The sequence below is a fragment of the Hypanus sabinus genome, chromosome 2 (genome assembly GCF_030144855.1).
Source record: "Hypanus sabinus isolate sHypSab1 chromosome 2, sHypSab1.hap1, whole genome shotgun sequence".
Taxonomy (NCBI): Eukaryota; Metazoa; Chordata; class Chondrichthyes; order Myliobatiformes; family Dasyatidae; genus Hypanus; species Hypanus sabinus.
In genome coordinates, this window is record NC_082707.1 from 157,558,793 (window position 1) to 157,575,789 (window position 16,997).

A 16,997-nucleotide genomic window follows, 5' to 3' on the forward strand; every position below is an offset into this window, starting at 1 on the left:
TATAAGTTACAAAGGGACATAGAAAATGCATGTCAGAAGGGCAATGTTACAATAGTCATGGGGGATTTCAATGGGCAGATCGATTGGGAAAATCAGGTTGGTGCAGGATTCCAAGAAGGGGAATTTCTGAAAAACCTATGAGATGGATTTTTAGAGCAGCCGTGGTTGAGCCGATGAGGGGATCAGCTCTTCTGGACTGGGTGTTGTGCAATGAACCAGAATTGATTAGAGAGCTTGAAGTAAAAGCACCATTAGGGGAAGTTATCACAATATGATCGAATACTTCCTGAAATTTGAGAAGGAGAAGCTAAAGTCAGATGTATCATTATTACAGTGGTGTAAAGGAAGCTACAGAGGTATGAGAGAAGAATTGGCCAAAATTGATTGGAAAAGGACATTTGCAGGGATGATGGCAGAGCAGCAATGGTTGGAATTTCTGGAAGCAATAGGAAGGCTCAGGATATATACATCCCAAAGAGGAAAAAGCATTCCAAAGGCAAGATGACACAACCATGGCTAACAAGGGAAGTCAAACCCAACACAAAAGCTAAAGAGAGAGCATATAATAATTAGTAGGAAGTTGGAGGATTGGGAAGCTTTAAAATACCAACAGAAGGCAAATTAACACGAGTGAATCTGCAGATGCTGGAAATAAATAAAAAACACAAAATGCTGGCAGAACTCAGCAGGCCAGACAGCATCTATGGGAGGAGGTAATAACAACGTTTTGGGCCGAAACCCTTTATCAGGAGTGAAGTAACATGGGATGGTCGAGGGGGGATAAGAAGTGGGGGGAAGGATAAAGTAGAGAGCTGGGAAGGGATAGGCTGGAGGGAAATGGGCTGGGGGAGAGATTATAGTGAGGGGGGAAAGATAGAGAAAGAGAAACAGACTAAAATAATAGATAGGGATGGGGGTAAGGGTGGGGGGCAGGGGTATCAGCAGAGGTCAGTGAGTTGGATGTTCATGCCGGCAGGAAGGAGGCTACCTAGGCGGGAGATAAGGTATTGCTCCATCGACCTGCATGTGGCCTCATCCTGATGGTAGAGGAGGCCATGGACAGACATGTCAGAGTGGGAGTGGTCTGTGGAATTGAAGTGTGTGGCCAACTTAAGGTCATTGAGAAGATAAAAATGGAATGTGAAAGGAAGCTACCTAATAACATTAAAGACAATACCCAAAGTTTCTTCAAATACATGAAGTGTAAAAGAGAGGCAAAAGTGGATATTGGACCGTTGGAAAACAATGCCGGACAGTTAGTAATGGGATACAAGGAAATGGCAGATTAACTGAGTAAGTATTTTGCATTAGCCTTCACTGTGGAAGATGCTAGAAGTATGGTGGAAGTTGCAGGTGTCAGAGGTCATGAAGTGTGTGAAGTTACCATTACTAGGGAGAAGGTTCTTAGGAAACTGAACTGTCTGAAAGTAGGTAAGTCACCTGAACTTGATTGTGTACACCCCAGAGTTCTGAAAAAGGTTACTAAAGAGATTGTGAAGGCCTTAGTAATGATCTTTCAAGAATCACTAGAAGACAGGAAAATTGCAAATGTCTTCAATAAGGGAGAGAGGCAGGAGAAAGAAAATTATAGGCAGGTTAGTCTGAACTCTGTGGTTAGGAAGATGTTGGGGTTGATTGTTAAAGATTATGGTTTTGGGATAATTGGAGGCACATAGGTTGCAGTCAGCATGGTTTCCTCAAGGGACAATCTTGTCCATCTTGCCTGACAGATCTGTTCAAATTCTTTGAAGAAATAACAAGCAGGATAGATCAAGGAGTTGTGTACTTGGATTTTCAGAAGGCTTTTGACAAGGTGCCATCTATTAGACTGTTTAACAAGCTATGAGCCCATGGTATTACAGGAAAGATTCTAGCATGGATAAAGCAGTGGCTGATTAGCAAGTGGCAAAGAATGTGAATAAAGGGAGCTTTTTCCATTTGGCTGCTGGGCCCAATTCTTTTTACGCAATATGTCAATGATTTGGATGATGGAGTTGATGGCTTTGTTGTAAAGTTTGAGATGATATGAAGATAGGTGGAGGGGAGGATAGTTTTGAGGAAATAGGGAGGCTACAGATGGACAGAGTAGGAGCATGGGCAACAAGTGGTAGATGGAATACAGAATAGGGAAGTGTACAGTCATGCACTTTGATGGAAGAGATGAAAGGTTTGACTATTTTCTAAATGGAGAGAAAATACAAAAATTTTTAAAACTTTTTTTATTGAGTTTTCAAATGATTACAGAAAGAAAAAAATATATACCCTTTCCCCCTCCCCTTAGCCCCTCCCCCTAACATCCCTATAGAAAAAAGGAAAAAGAAAAAGAAAAGAAAGGAAGAAAGAGTGCCTGGATATTGGAAGATCCCCACATGGTCCACGGAGTTCGTAATAACTTTAGTATATATATTTATTTCCCCAAATAACCAATTATTTTATCTTCAGAGCACCTATATATTTAATCCTGTCTTTGGTAAATAAGGGCGCCAAATTTTCAAATATGTTTCATATTTATCTCTTAAATTATAAGTAATTTTTTCAAGTAGAATACAGCTGGAAATTTCATTCTTCCAACGATCTATACTTAAGTATGAATCCGATTTCCAAGTAACTGCAATAGCCTTTTTGGCTACTGCCACTGCAATTTTTATGAATTCTTTCTGATATTTATTCAATTTGGGTTTCAATTTTATCCCTTCAATATCGCCTAATAAAAATAATATTGGATTATGTGGAAGTTGTGTTCCAATAATTTGTTCCAATAAAACTCTTAAATTTGTCCAAAAAAGTTGAATTTTAGAACAAGATCGAGTAGAATGTAAAAAAGTACCGATTTCTTGGCTACATCGGAAACACTGATCAGATAAATTTGGATTTAATTTATTTATTTTTTGTGGTATAATATACAATTGATGTAAAAAATTATATTGCACTAATCTTAACCGTACATTTATTGTATTTGTCATACTATCAAGATGTAGTCTTGACCAATTTGTTTCTTCAATTTTAATATTCAAGTCACTTTCCCATTTTTATCTTGACTTATGGATTCCTTGTTTAATTGCCTGTTTTTGAATCAAGCTATACATACAAGAAATACATTTTTTAGTTTTTCCTTTTTGAATTAAAGTTTCTATTTCATTAGATTTCGGCAATAACATTGTTTGACCGAATTTTTCTCTTAAATAAGCCCTTAATTGGAAGTAACAAAAAAGAGTGTTGTTTGATACTTTATATTTATTCTTTAATTGATCAAATGACATTAATATACTTCCTTCAAAACAATCTCCTATATATCTAATCCCTTTTTGAAACCAATTATATAAAAGTTGATTATCCATTGTAAAAGGAATAAGTCTATTTTGAATTAAAGATCTCTTTGCTAATAAAGATTTCTTTGTCTCATCATCAACATTTATCTTATTCCATAAGTCAATAAAGTGTTTTAATATAGGAGATTCTTTCTTTTCCCATATCCATTTAGATTCCCATATAAAATCTGGTGTATTTTCTCCTATTTTATCTAGTTCTATTCTAATACATGCCGGTCTGTCTTTCTCAAAAAAAGATGCAATGAATCTAAGTTGATTTATTTTATAATAATTCTTAAAATTTGGAAGTTGTAACCCTCCTAGATCAAATTTCCATGTCAATTTTTTCAACGATATTCTTCACATCTTACCTTTCCAAAGAAACTTCCTCACATATTTATTTAACTCTTGAAAAAACTTCTGGGGTAGTTGTATTGATAGTGATTGGAATAAGTATTGTAGTCTAGGGAATATATTCATTTTTACGGTATTTACCTACTAATATTATTGGTAATATCATCCATTTATCAAGATCTTATTGAATTTTTTTCAATAATGCTAAGTAATTTAATTTATATAAGTTCTTTATATCATTATCAACTCTTATACCTAAATATTTTATACCATTTGTCGGCCATCTAAATTGAGTTATTAATCGGCATCGATTATAATCTCCTTTAGTAAGAGGTAAAATTTCACTTTTATCCCAATTTACTTTGTAACCTGATATTTTCCTATATTCTTCTAATCTAAAGGATAATTTATGCAACGAGTGCAATGGGTTTGTTAAATAAAGCAGAACATCATCAGCAAATAAGTTAATCTTGTATTCTTCCTGGTTAGCTCTGAAACCCTTAATATCTGGGTCCATTCTAATTAATTCAGCTAATGGTTCTATCACCAAAACAAACAAAACAGGTGATAATGGACAACCTTGCCTCGTTGACCTTGTTAACTGAAATGGTGTTGAAATTTGACCATTTGTCACTACTTTAGCTTTGGGATTAGTATTTAAGGTTTTAATCTGTTTTATCAAAGATACTCCTAATCCATATATTTCCAATACCTTAACTAAAAAATCCCATTCCAATCTATCAAATGCTTTTTCTGCATCTAAAGCAACTGCCACACTCATTTCCTCCCTCTTTTGAGCCAAATGAATTATACTAAATAACCGAGTTAAATTATCTGCTGATTGTCTATTTTTAATAAATCCTGTGTGATCCATATGTATTAATTTTGGTAAGTATTTAGATAATCTGTTAGATAAGATTTTTGCTATTATTTTATAATCAGTGTTTAACAAAGAAATAGGTCTATATGATGTTGGCTTTAAAAAATCTCAATCTTTTTTTGGCAATACTATTAAAATAGCTGTCGAAAAAGATTCTGGAAGTTTATGCATTCTTTCCGCTTGATGTATTAACTCCATAAAAGGAGGAATTAATAAATCTTTAAACTTTTTATAAAATTCAGGTGGAAAACCATCTTCACCTGGAGATTTATTACTTTGAAATGATCCTAGAGCTTCTTCGACCTCTTTTAATGTAAAAGGCATATCTAATCCCTTCTGTTCATCCGTATTCAATTTTGGAAGAGTTATTTGTGATAAAAACCTTTCTATCTTGACATTATCATTTTGTGATTCTGATTTATACAATTCAGAATAAAAATTGTTGGAAGTTTCATTAATTTCTAAAGGTTTATAAGAGATTTTATTTACTCTTGTTCGAATTGCATTTATCGTTTTAGAAGTCTGGTCTGTTTTTAACTGCCATGCACGAACCTTATGTGATCTTTCACCTAGTTCATAATATCTCTGTTTAGTTCTCATAATTGCTTTTTCTGTTTGATATGTCTGAAGTGTATTATATTGTAACTTCTTGTTAATAAGTTGTCTTGTTTTTCCTCTGCCATACATCTTTGAGATTCTTTTTCTAATTTTGTAATCTTTTTCCAATTGATCTATTTCTATCATATATTCCTTCTTAATTTTAGAAGTATAACTTATTACCTGACCTCTCAAATATGCCTTCATTGCTTCCCACAATATAAATTTATCATCAACTGTGTGAATTTGTATCTAAAAAGAACTGAATCTGCTTTTTCATAAAATCACAAAAATCTTGACGTTTTAGTAATAATGAATTAAATCTCCATCTATAAATTGATTCCTCTTTATCTATCATTATCATTGTCATTATCAAAGGAGAATGATCTGACAATATTCTCGCTTTATATTCCATATTTTTCACTCTGTCTTGAATATCCGTTGATAATAGGAAAAAATCTATCCTTGAATATGTTTTATGTCTATTTGAATAAAATAAATAATCTCTTTCTTTTGGGTTAATTCTTCTCCATATATTAATCAAATTTAAATCTTTCATCAATGATAGAGTTAATTTTGCTACTTTTGATTTTGTGACAACCTTTGTTGATCTATCTAAAACTGGATCTAGACAAAAGTTAAAATCTCCACCTATTAATATTTTGTCATGTGCGTTAGCCAAATTCAAAAAGACCTCTTGTATAAATTTTACATCATTTTCATTTTGTGCATAAATATTCATAAGAGTCCATAGTTCTGAAAAAATTTGACAATGTACAATTACATATCTCCCCGCCGAATCAATTAATACGTTTTGTATTTTAATTGGTAAATTTTTATTAACCAAAATTGCAACTCCTCTCGCCTTTGAATTAAGTGAAGCTGCAATAACATTTCCAACCCAATCTCTTTTCAATTTCTGATGTTCTATCTCTGTTAAATGTGTTTCTTGTAAAAATGCTATATCTATTTTCATTTTTTTTAATGTATGTTAAGATTCTTTTTCTTTTCACTGGTCCATTAAGCCCATTAACATTAAAACTTAAAAAATTCAGTATATTAGTCATTATTTTTAATTATGTTACTCCAATCTATAACCTAATCTTTCAACTTTCGTGGTATCTTGGGAAATCTTTTTAAAATTCTCCATGTTGCTATGTGTGTCCCCCCGATCATCCAGGCTGAAAGATAGAAGAAAAATAGATTATAAAGAAAAAAACAAAATACCCCCCTCCTAATGTTGTGGAAAAAAAAGAACACAACATTACCCCCCTCTGTTGTACGGGTCATGGCAATCGCCATGATTACACACGTGAATCCCGCAGTAATCGATCCAAAGCTCCCCAGCCCCCCCACAACATAAATAAGTGTGTGTATATATATAGAAAAAAAACTATTCTCAATTCGTATTTCTGAAATTTTGCCTTTCTCCCCTGTATCATCCTTAAATGTCCATCACTTCCATTCACTGTCTCTGTCTTCATCTTTAATCCATTATGCTTGGCAATCTCTATGTGTAGTTAGTGAATAGTTGGGAGTTTTGGTGCGAACTCCTCCGCTTCTCAATAATCGGTAAAAAATCTTCTTTTTCCATCCTCCAAAAAAATTATCAGTGTTGCTGGGTGATGCATTATAAATTTATAACCCTTTTCCCATAAAGCTTTTTTCACTGGGTTAAATTCCTTCTTTCTCTTCAAAAGGTTATAACTTATATCAGGATAGAAAAGAACTGCTTTCCCTTCTATCATCAATGGCCAGTTTCTCTTTTTGGCACATTGAGCAGTCGCCTTCAGAATCTTTTCTTTATCTTGGTATCTTAAGTATTTTATCAAAATTGATCATGGATTTTGATCAACTTGAGGTCTTGACCTTAAGGCTGTATGAGCCCTTTCAATTTCAATTAGAGTTTCTCCTTCCATTTCCAAGTTTTCAGGGATCCATTTTTGAAAAAAAATTATTGGATCTTTTCCTTCTATATCTTCTTTAAGTCCAACAATTTTAATATTGTTTCATCTACTAAAATTTTCAAGCTTATCCATTTTTTCCAACAATTGTTTTCTTTCTGATGTCCAGGCAGTGATATCATCTTCCATTTTATTCATTCCTTCAACCATGTCTTCCGTTGTAGCTTTCAAATCTATAATACTCTTTTCCATTTTTTCCTGTCTTTTTGTCATTTTATCAAACATAATCTCCATATTTATCTTTTTTTTGATTACTTTTAATGCGTTTAATTTTTCTAATTTACGCATTATTTGCATCAAAGTCTTTTCTATATTTCCAGAAAAACTTTTACCTCCATCTTCGTCTGATTTTTCCAGAGAATCTGAATCTACCTCAGATCAATTTTCACTTTCGGTTTCAATCCTAACTGGGATTTGTGGTTCAGGTTGCTATCGTTTGTGCATGCTCCTTCCTTCACGTTTGTGCAGTTCTCGTTGGTTTTTTTCTTTAGAAATGGTCGATGTTGCCGCAGTTTCCTGTTCTGTATCGCTGGAGGTGAAATGTACCTGAGCCTGCGGTTCTTTGGCAGAAGTGGGCCTTGATTCTGTTCCAACTTGCGTTGTCTTCATGGTAGTAGTTTTCTTGATCTTCTGTTTGTGAGGCATAACTTGAAACAATCGGAATAGTTTATAAGTAACTTTTAGAAAGTATTGACTAACTTTTCTTCACTTAAACATTAATTTACTGATTTTTTACGGGAGAGCTGGGTTCCCGCGTCTCGATCCTACGTCATCACGTGACTTCCCCCCAAAATACAAAACTCTGAGGTGGAATGGGTTTTGGGAGTCCTTGTGCAGGATTCCCAAAAGGTTTGCAGGTTGAGTCTGCTTTGAGGAAGGTAAATGCAATGTTAGCATTCATTTCAAGAAGACTAAAATATAAAAGCAAAGATGTAATGTTCAGACTTTATAAACCACTGGTGAGGCCCATGGAGTATTGTTTGCAGTTTTGGGCCCCTTATCTTAGAAAGAACGCGCTGAAACTGGAGCAGGTTCAAAGGAGGTTCATGACAATTATTCTAGGATTACACGGCTTGTCATATGAAGAGCTTTTGATGGTTGTGGGGTTTATTCACTGGAATTTAGAAGAATGAATGGTGACCTAATTGAAATCTGTCGAATGGTGAAAGGCCTTGATAGAGTGGATGTGGAAAGGATGTTTCCTATGGTAGGAGTGTCGAAGACCAGAGGGCACAGTCTCAAGATAGAGGGGCATCCTTTTAGAATGGAGATGAGGAATTTTGCCAGAGAATGGTGAATCTGTGGAATTTGGGTTGCCATAGGCAGCTCTGAAGGCCAAGTCTTTATGTATTTTTAAGGCAGAGGTTGATAGGTTCTTTATTAGTCAGGGCATGAACAGAATACAGGGAGATGGCAGGAGATTGGGGCTGAGTTGAAAAATGGATCACCCGTGATGAAATTGTGAAACAGACTCAATGGGCCAAATAGCCTAATTCTGCTATTCTGCTAATTCTGCTAATCATGGACCACATACGCATCAAATGAAGAATTTCTCAGAAGAGCCCAAGCAGTTAGATCACTTATATCAACAATAAGAGAAAGACAACTCAGATTCCCAGGACACATCATGCAGAAAGATGAACTGGAAAAATACATACTCTCTGGAAAGATCGAGCGGAGTAAACCTAGAGGAAGACGTCGGCTTATGTACATCAAAAGCCTAGCCAGGTGGTTACACATTGAGGAAATGGAAGTCATCCAAAGAACGAGGGATAGATTTGTATGGAAAACCATGGTCACCAACGTCCACATCAGATACGGTACCTAGACAGACAGACAATATCTTTTGGTCTTATGCTTATAGTTGATGACACAGTGCCTTGAATTGTGAAAAGAGTCATTCGAGTCTTTCCAGACAGAAGAGGATTTGTACAGCAGGTGCACATCATGACCAAGACCAGATGTCTGTACAGGCTTATAACAAAGATCTGTGTCTACAACTCTAGAAATTTGACTTGATTTCCTGACTTGACTGAGAGTGCTGGAAAAGATCACTTTGTATTGGACTTGGTGCTGATAAACTCTGGCCTAGATGACTGTATCAAGACTTGACTGGACATTTGTATAAATATTAGGATGTTTATCACTGAATATTTCATGTCTCCTATTTTTAGTAGTATGTAGTTGTAGTTATTATAGTGTAATAATTAAGCTGTTGGGATGTCAAAGCCACGTACCTATTATCTGTCTGTTGGAGCCATGTATCTATTTTCTGTCGGTGGTACATTTACTATGGTAATCAGTCACGGTGGTTGACATGTTGTAGAAGCAAATGAATGTAGCTGTGTATTCACATTTGTGATTAGTTATTATTTAATCTAGTGGAGAGTGGTTGAGTCACACAGAGTGATTTTTAATTGATTTAATTTGACCACTTATGCTAATTGGGACCTCTAATTGGAACGTCATCAGAATGTTAACTAGATTGCTAACTGCACTGAAGTACATTAGTTCAACTGCTAACTTCGTTATTTCACTAATCTTAATTCTATATTACTAATTTAGTTTCATTAGTTTTTTTGTCACCGCAAGTTTTATCATCTTTGCTGGTTTTGTCATAAAGGTTGTCATAGCTGGGGTTGGGAGTGGGGATAAGCTCCCACTACCTATAAAGTGCTCCAAATGGGTTTCCGGTGACGTCATCGTCGAGAATGGCAGCTTAAGTCAGTAGTTCCTCCAGAAAAATGCATATTAAGCCCTATTAACACGTCAAATATAATACTTTTCAAAAAATATTTAAACTGAAAAGAGGGGCAAGAATGGGGAGAAGAAATGGAAATTAAAAAAGCGACACTGCGGAGCCTGCATCCAAGAGGAGTGCAGTGAGCGGCTCTCCTACCTGACTGCATGCTAGCAAGGTGGCTGCCGGGCCTCGTTCAGACGAAGCGGCGAACGTCTTTGAAATCTTGAAAGAAATAATGGAGGTCCAGAAAGATATAAAGCAGCAGCTCCGTGATATTAAGGCAGAGCTCGCCAGAGTTAATCAAAAAATTGCGGTGGCAGAGACTCTCATTGAGAAGGTGGAAGATTGCGTTCAAAATGTGGAACGGATTCTGAGCAAGACAATAAAAATGATACATCACCAAGAAGGTAAACTGCTTGACCTGGAGGGAAGATCACGGCGGAAAAATATCAGAATCTACAACATTCCCGAAGGAGCGGAGGGCCCGTCTATGACGAAGTTTGTTGAAAAGTTACTGCGGGACGCGCTGGAACTTCCCCCAGCAATGGAGCTGGAAGTCGAAAGAGTGAACCGCGCGTTAGTCCCAAAACCTACCCAGGATAGAAAGACACGCTCAATTATAATTAAATTCCTTCAGTACAGCACCAAGGCAGAGATTCTACGAAGGGCCTGGGGTAAGAAAAGAGTGTTTTTAGAGGATAAATTAATATATTTTGACCAAGATTACCCCCCCCCCCCGGCGATCCTCCAGAAACGCAAAGAATACTCCGAAGTAAAACGAGTATTAAAGCAAAATAAGATTAGATTTCAAACTCCGTACCCTGCTAAACTTTGAGTGTTTTATGACAACAGGACGCAGTTGTACCAGACAGTGGTGGAGGCGACTACAGACATGAAGGCCAGAGGGTTGCCTGTCAGCATGACCAAAACGAAAGAAAGCCTGGCTGAGGAATTGTCCTGCTCAGCTTGGGAAATAGTGCGAGAAACGAGAAGGCAGGAGATGGGAGGAGGCCGAGAAAAACATATCAGGAAGAGACCGGGAGTTTCCCAAAAACAGTCCTCACCCCCTTCAGAAGAGCCATAAGGTTTGGCTAACTTTAAAAATGTTGAGAAGCTAAACAGAAGCAAAAGTACATGGTGATATACCTAACTTGAGAAATACTTATTATAATGTGGATTTTATATTACTTAGTTGTTACTCTTTATTCGCTCAGTTACTCCTTTTTCCGCAACAAAATGAGAATATATATGTGCATATAATGTGTATGTGTGTTGTGTGTGTGTGTGTGTGTATATGTATGTGTGTGTGTGTGTGTGTGTGTGTGTGTATATATATATATATAAGGAGTACACAGGGAAATCTTTTCTGTGTAATGGATTTGTTCACTGACTTTTATGAATACTCAACTCACAAATAGAAGGGGTTATCTCCCACAGCTGGACATTTCCTCTAGCTCAATGCAGGGTCATTTACTAGAGACCTCAGCCTTGGAATCACACGTTCATTTCCATTTTTGTTATTATTTGAGTTTCTTGGTTCTTATTTGATCAGGGAGTAGATCGATTAAGTTTTATTCTAATTTAAATGATACATTGACAGCTAAATACAGATGGCTAAGGACAAGGTAAAATTATTTTCTTTTAATGTAAATGGGCTATTAAATCCAATCAAACATAAGATAATTTTATCCAAAATGAAAAAAGAACAAGCCCGTGTAGTATATATACAGGAAACTCATTTAAGTGATAATGAGCATAAGAAGTAAAGAGAATGGGCTTCACTAATCTGTTTTTCTCCTCATATAAATCAGGACATAGGAGAGGAGTTGCTATTCTTATCTCGTATGCTAAATTTTAAAAAAGTATTTGAAATTGGGAGATAAAGAGGGCAGATATATTCTGGTAAGGGGGAATATAGACGGAAATTCAGTTACTCTATTGAATATATACGCACCCCCGGGAAGTGATATTGGTTTCTTTCAGAAAATTGCTGATATTATGGTAGCGGAAACAGAAGGTCTCCTGATATGTGGGGGAGACTTAAATTTACAATTACAACCAAACTTAGACTTTTCCATTAGAAAAACCTATGAAACAAAATCCTTACATAAGAAAGTTAATACACTTTTTGAGGATGTTGGTTTAATTGATATATGAAGGGACCTTTTCCCCGATAGAAGGGATTACACTCATTATTCTGCTCCCCATTCTATATATACAAGAATAGACTATTTCATAACATTTGGAAAAGACAGAGACAAAATAAACACCTGTGGAATTAGGACAATAGATGTAAATGACCATTAACCTATATATCTATCTGTTGATTTTGACTTACAATGAAAGAATACTATTTGGAAACTAAATTCAAGTCTACTGAATGATCCGTACTTTAAGGAACAAATTAAAAAATAAATTGGTCTCTCCTTAGAATTTAATGATAATAGAGAGGTTTCACCTCCCATTTTATGGGATACTCTGAAGGCAGTCTTAAGAGGGAAAATTATAGCGATATCTTCATATAAGAAAAAAAGGAATAAAACATAAGAGGAATTACAAAATAGGCTGAGGGAACTAGAGAAAAAACACAAATTGAATTTGGCACAGGATACATTAGGGGAAATTAACAGAATTAGGAATGAAATAAATAATTTGGCTAGGCAAGAAATCAGGAAAAACAATGTTTCTGAAGCAGAAACATTATAAAAGTGGATCAAAATCTATGAAAATACTGGCGTGGAAACTGAAAAAAAAGATATCAGAAAATACAATTCATAGAATTAGGGACCCAAGAATGAAAATGATAAAAAATAAGCTAAGTGAAATTCAAGAAGCTTTTGAGGTGTTTTACAAAATGCTGTATTCCAACGTTCCAGGGGGAAGCATAACCCAAATTGACACCTTCTTGAATTCTCTAGAGTTACCTACTTTGAGCGAAGAACAAAATAAGAAGGATGACTGCTGACATAACTGAAGTTGAATTAAAAGCTGCAATTAGAAGGCTTATATTAAGCAAGTCACCAGGATCAGATGGGTATATGGCAAAGTGGTACAAAGAATTTAAAAATGAGCTCATTCCTGTTTTACTCCCCACACTGAACTGGGCTCTAAAAAAGGCACAAATGCCACCCAGTTGGAAAGAAGCGATAATCTCAGCAATACAATAGACAATAGACAGCAGGTGCAGGAGTAGACCATTCAGCTATCCAGCACCGCCATTCACTGTGATCATGGCTGATCATACACAATCAGTATCCCGATCCTGCCCTCTCCCCATATCCCTTGACCCCGCTATCTGTAAAAGCTCTATCTAACTCTCTCTTGAATGCATCCAGCGACTTGGCCTCCACTGCCTTCTGGGGCAGAGCATTCCACATATCCACCACTCTCTGGGTGAAAAAGTTTTTCTGCATCTCTGTTCTAAATGGCCTACCCCTTATTCTTAAACTGTGGCCTCTAGTTCTGGACTCACCCATCAGTGGGAACATGCTTCATGCCTCCAGCGTGTCCAATCCCTTAAATATATGTTTCAATCAGATTGAAAGAAGGCAAGGATAAAATGGAATGCAGGTCATTTAGACCAATATCCGTTCTTAATGTAGATTATAGGTTATTTATCTCCATTATGGCCAAACGATTAGAGGAGTTTTTACCTATACTGATACGTAATGATCAGACAGGTTTTATACGACAATGCCAGACTCAAGACAATATACGAAGGACACTTCACATTATGGATCATATAAAAAAAAATAAAATCGAAGCAATAGTGATAAGCGTAGACGCTGAGAAAGCATTTGATTCAGTTAATTGGAATTTTCTTTACAGAGTTTTACAGAGATTTGGTTTCCAAGACACAATTATTAAAACTATACAGACACTATATGACAATCCTCCTGCTAGGATTAAAATCAATGGACATTTATCAAATAGTCTTACCCTAGAAAGGGGCACGAGACAGGGTTGTGCATGGTCACCGCTACTCTTCGCGCTATATCTGGAACCATTAGCTCAATACATCAGACAAAATGAAGATATCAGGGGAATTACTATTAAAGGGACAGAGCAAAAATTGGCTTGTTATGCGGATGACATTTTGATCTATCTTGGGCAACCAACATACTCTTTACCTAAATTGATGCAATCCTTTGAACAATATGGTCAATTATCAGGATACATGATCAACATAGATAAAACCCAATTACTTTCATATTACTATAGCCCACCAAGAGAAATTAAAAATCAATACCCCTGGGCTTAGCACACAGAGTCTTTCAAATATTTGGGCATCATTATGCCAAAAGATTTGGCAAAATTATCAGAATGTAATTATCAGCCTTTATATTAAAAAATTAAGGAAGATGTGGCAAGATGGTGCCTGATTCCTTTTTTCAGTCTCATTTCAAGGATTGAGTCTATTAAAATGAATATACTGCCCAGACTGTTATATCTCTTTCAGACCCTACCTATAGAGATTAATCAAAATCAATTCAATTAATGGAACAAGATGCTATCAAGGTATATTTGGCTGGGTAAAAGGCCTAGAGTTTGCAATTAGCAAAGGAAAAGGGGGGCATGGGGCTTGCCTTCTCTTAGAGATTATTATTTTGCAGCACAGTTGAGAGCTGTGATATGTTGGTGCAACCCATCATATGACAATCAATGGAAAAACATTGAGGAGCGGGTACTTCCCATCCCCATACAAGCAATTTTGGCTGATAACAACCTGCAAAGGTACATAAATACTAGTCATAACCCATGGGTGAAATTGACTCTTAAAATATGGAAAACTAATATAAAAGAATATAATCCAGAGGGAGATATTGCAATTCTTAAATGGTGTGCATATGTCTCTGATTTTACACCAAATAAATTGGATGCTAGATTTAAGGACTAGACAGCTAAAGGAATAACAGTTCTTTGCAACATAATGAAAGAAGGAATGCTGTTCAGTTTTGAAATGCTTAAAGAGAAACACTTAATAGAAAAACAAGATTTTTATTGGTATTTACAGATGCGACAATATGTTAATAAGACGTGTAAAAATGTAACCTAGGCAAATACATGCTTGATAGTGTTATGATCCCAGCCCCCTCCTTTGTGAGAATCGCAAGAGCACCCGTCGGGGGGGGGGGGGGGGGTGGGTCAGTAGACCCAGGAGGAGAGAGAGAGAGAGAGAAATGTGCCAAATTGCACGTCTCACCCGGGATGCAGAATAAGACGACAGCGACTATTGTCTCATGGAGACCACGTGAAAAGCCTTCGGGCAAGGTGGGCTGGTTGAGAGAGAGATTGCATCATCCCAACCTGATTGACACCTGCGACCCTGTGAGGAAGTATAAAGGAGAGTCTCAGGGGGACAGCCCCCTCAGACGCACCAAGAAGACACGAGAGACTGTTCCCGCAGCAGCGGGAAGCCATTCTGAAGGAAGCCACGTGCATTAGATTCCGGGATTGGAATTTGTGGCTGGAATCACAGAAAACCGCTAACCAATGCTTCCCCCCCCCCCCCCCCCCCGATTTCACAGAAGCCTCATCAAGACTCGGCAAGTTCCTTCTCTTCTCCCCAATCTCTCTCTCTCTCGGTCGCCCCACGTGAAACCCAGCGATTTTCAAAGGGCTGAGGCCTGCAGACTTCTGAGTGACTTTTATATTTCCAACGGACAATCTATTAACCCCTAGACAACCGTAGAGCTCACTTCTTAATGATGATTATTACTATACCCGCACTTTAGATTAGATTGAGTGTTGACGATGTGCACTATCTGAATGTATGTATTAACCTTACTTTTGTGTCCATTTATAAATAAAAACGTTTGAAAATAGTGACATCAGACTTCAACGGACCTCTCTGTCTTTGCTGGTAAGTTATCCAGTTACGGGATACGTAACAACTTGGGGGTTCTCGTCTCGAGATTTGACACCTAATTGAGAGGCCAGTCAATCGGGCTTGTAAATCAAAAACGTGAATCTGGTTACGCGGGTAGCCAGACGGGAAACCAGCAAAGATGGACGTGGGTGAATTTATGGAAAACCCGACGGTGGGGGCACTAGAGGCAGCCACCAAATCAGACTTGTTAAATTTAACGAAGGAGTTGAACCTCACAGAAGTGAGGTCCATGAAAAAGCAGGAGGTACGAAGGGCCATAACCCAGTATTACATTGGGAAGAAGGTGTTTGAAGCTGAGGTATTGGGAGATATCCCTGAAAAGGTACCATCAAGTGCGATGGTTCAGTTAGTGGTGGAGAAATTAAAGTTGGAACGTGAAATTTAAGTTAAAAGAGCTGGAAGTGGCTGAGAGAGAGAGAGAGAGAAAGGGCTGAGAGAGAGAGAGAAAGGGAGAGGCAAAGACAGCATGAAATTCACCTAAAGGAGCTAGAAGCAAACGAGAAAGAGAAACAGAGGCAACATGACCGGGAAATTGAGAAGATGAAGAACGAGTGAAGAGATCAAGGGTTAGACCAAGCAGAGCGGATTAATGTTAGTAGGGAGTTGAGATTGGTGCCCCCGTTCGAGGAGACAGATGTCGATAGTTATTTCTTGCTTTTTGAAAAGGTGGCAGTAAATCAGAAGTGGCCAAAAGAGCAGTGGGTGGCATTGTTACAAAGTGTGTTAAAGGGGAAAGCCCAACGAGCATATGCAGCGTTGTCCCTGGAGGAGGGAGGAGTGGAGAATTATGATGAGGTAAAAAAGGTCATTCTCCGGACTTACGAATTGGTATAGACAAAAGTTTAGAAATTTAAGGAAAGGGTGGAATCAAACGTATACCGAGCTAGCCCATGAAAAGGGGGTGCTCTTGGACCGTTGGTGCACCGCGGTAAGGGTGGACGAGGATTATGGGCATCTCAGGGAGTTGTTTTTGATTGAGGAATTTAAAAGTTGTGTTCCGGAGGAGATCCGGGTGTATTTGAATGAGAAGCCGGATAAGTCCATTTCAGAATTTGCCAGGTTTGCGGACGAATATGTCCTAACCCACAAGACAAAGACTTCCTCGAATAACGGTCCCCAGAGAGACCGTGGGAACGATCGAGAAAGTCCGACGAGTGAGGCAGGGGTTCCACCGGGAGCTAGCGGTAAGGTTGAGGGGGAATGGCAAGACGGCCAGAGGATTCCGGGTTTGACCTGTTTTAATTGTAGAAAGGAGGGGCAC

General features: G+C 37.3%; 1 long non-coding RNA gene across 2 annotated transcripts in view; it reads left to right on the forward strand.

Annotated features, from left to right (window-relative positions):
- Positions 1 to 15,328, forward strand: part of LOC132385483 (uncharacterized) — a 28,992-nt gene extending 13,664 nt beyond the window's left edge. The window contains exons 3-4 of one of the 2 annotated variants that reach the window (XR_009509190.1): positions 7,595 to 7,713; positions 10,699 to 15,328. This is a non-coding gene — a long non-coding RNA (uncharacterized LOC132385483). Of the gene's footprint in view, positions 1 to 7,594 lie in introns of both variants that reach the window. The other variant, XR_009509189.1, reaches the window with a different exon arrangement.
- The last annotated feature ends 1,669 nt before the right edge of the window (positions 15,329 to 16,997 follow it).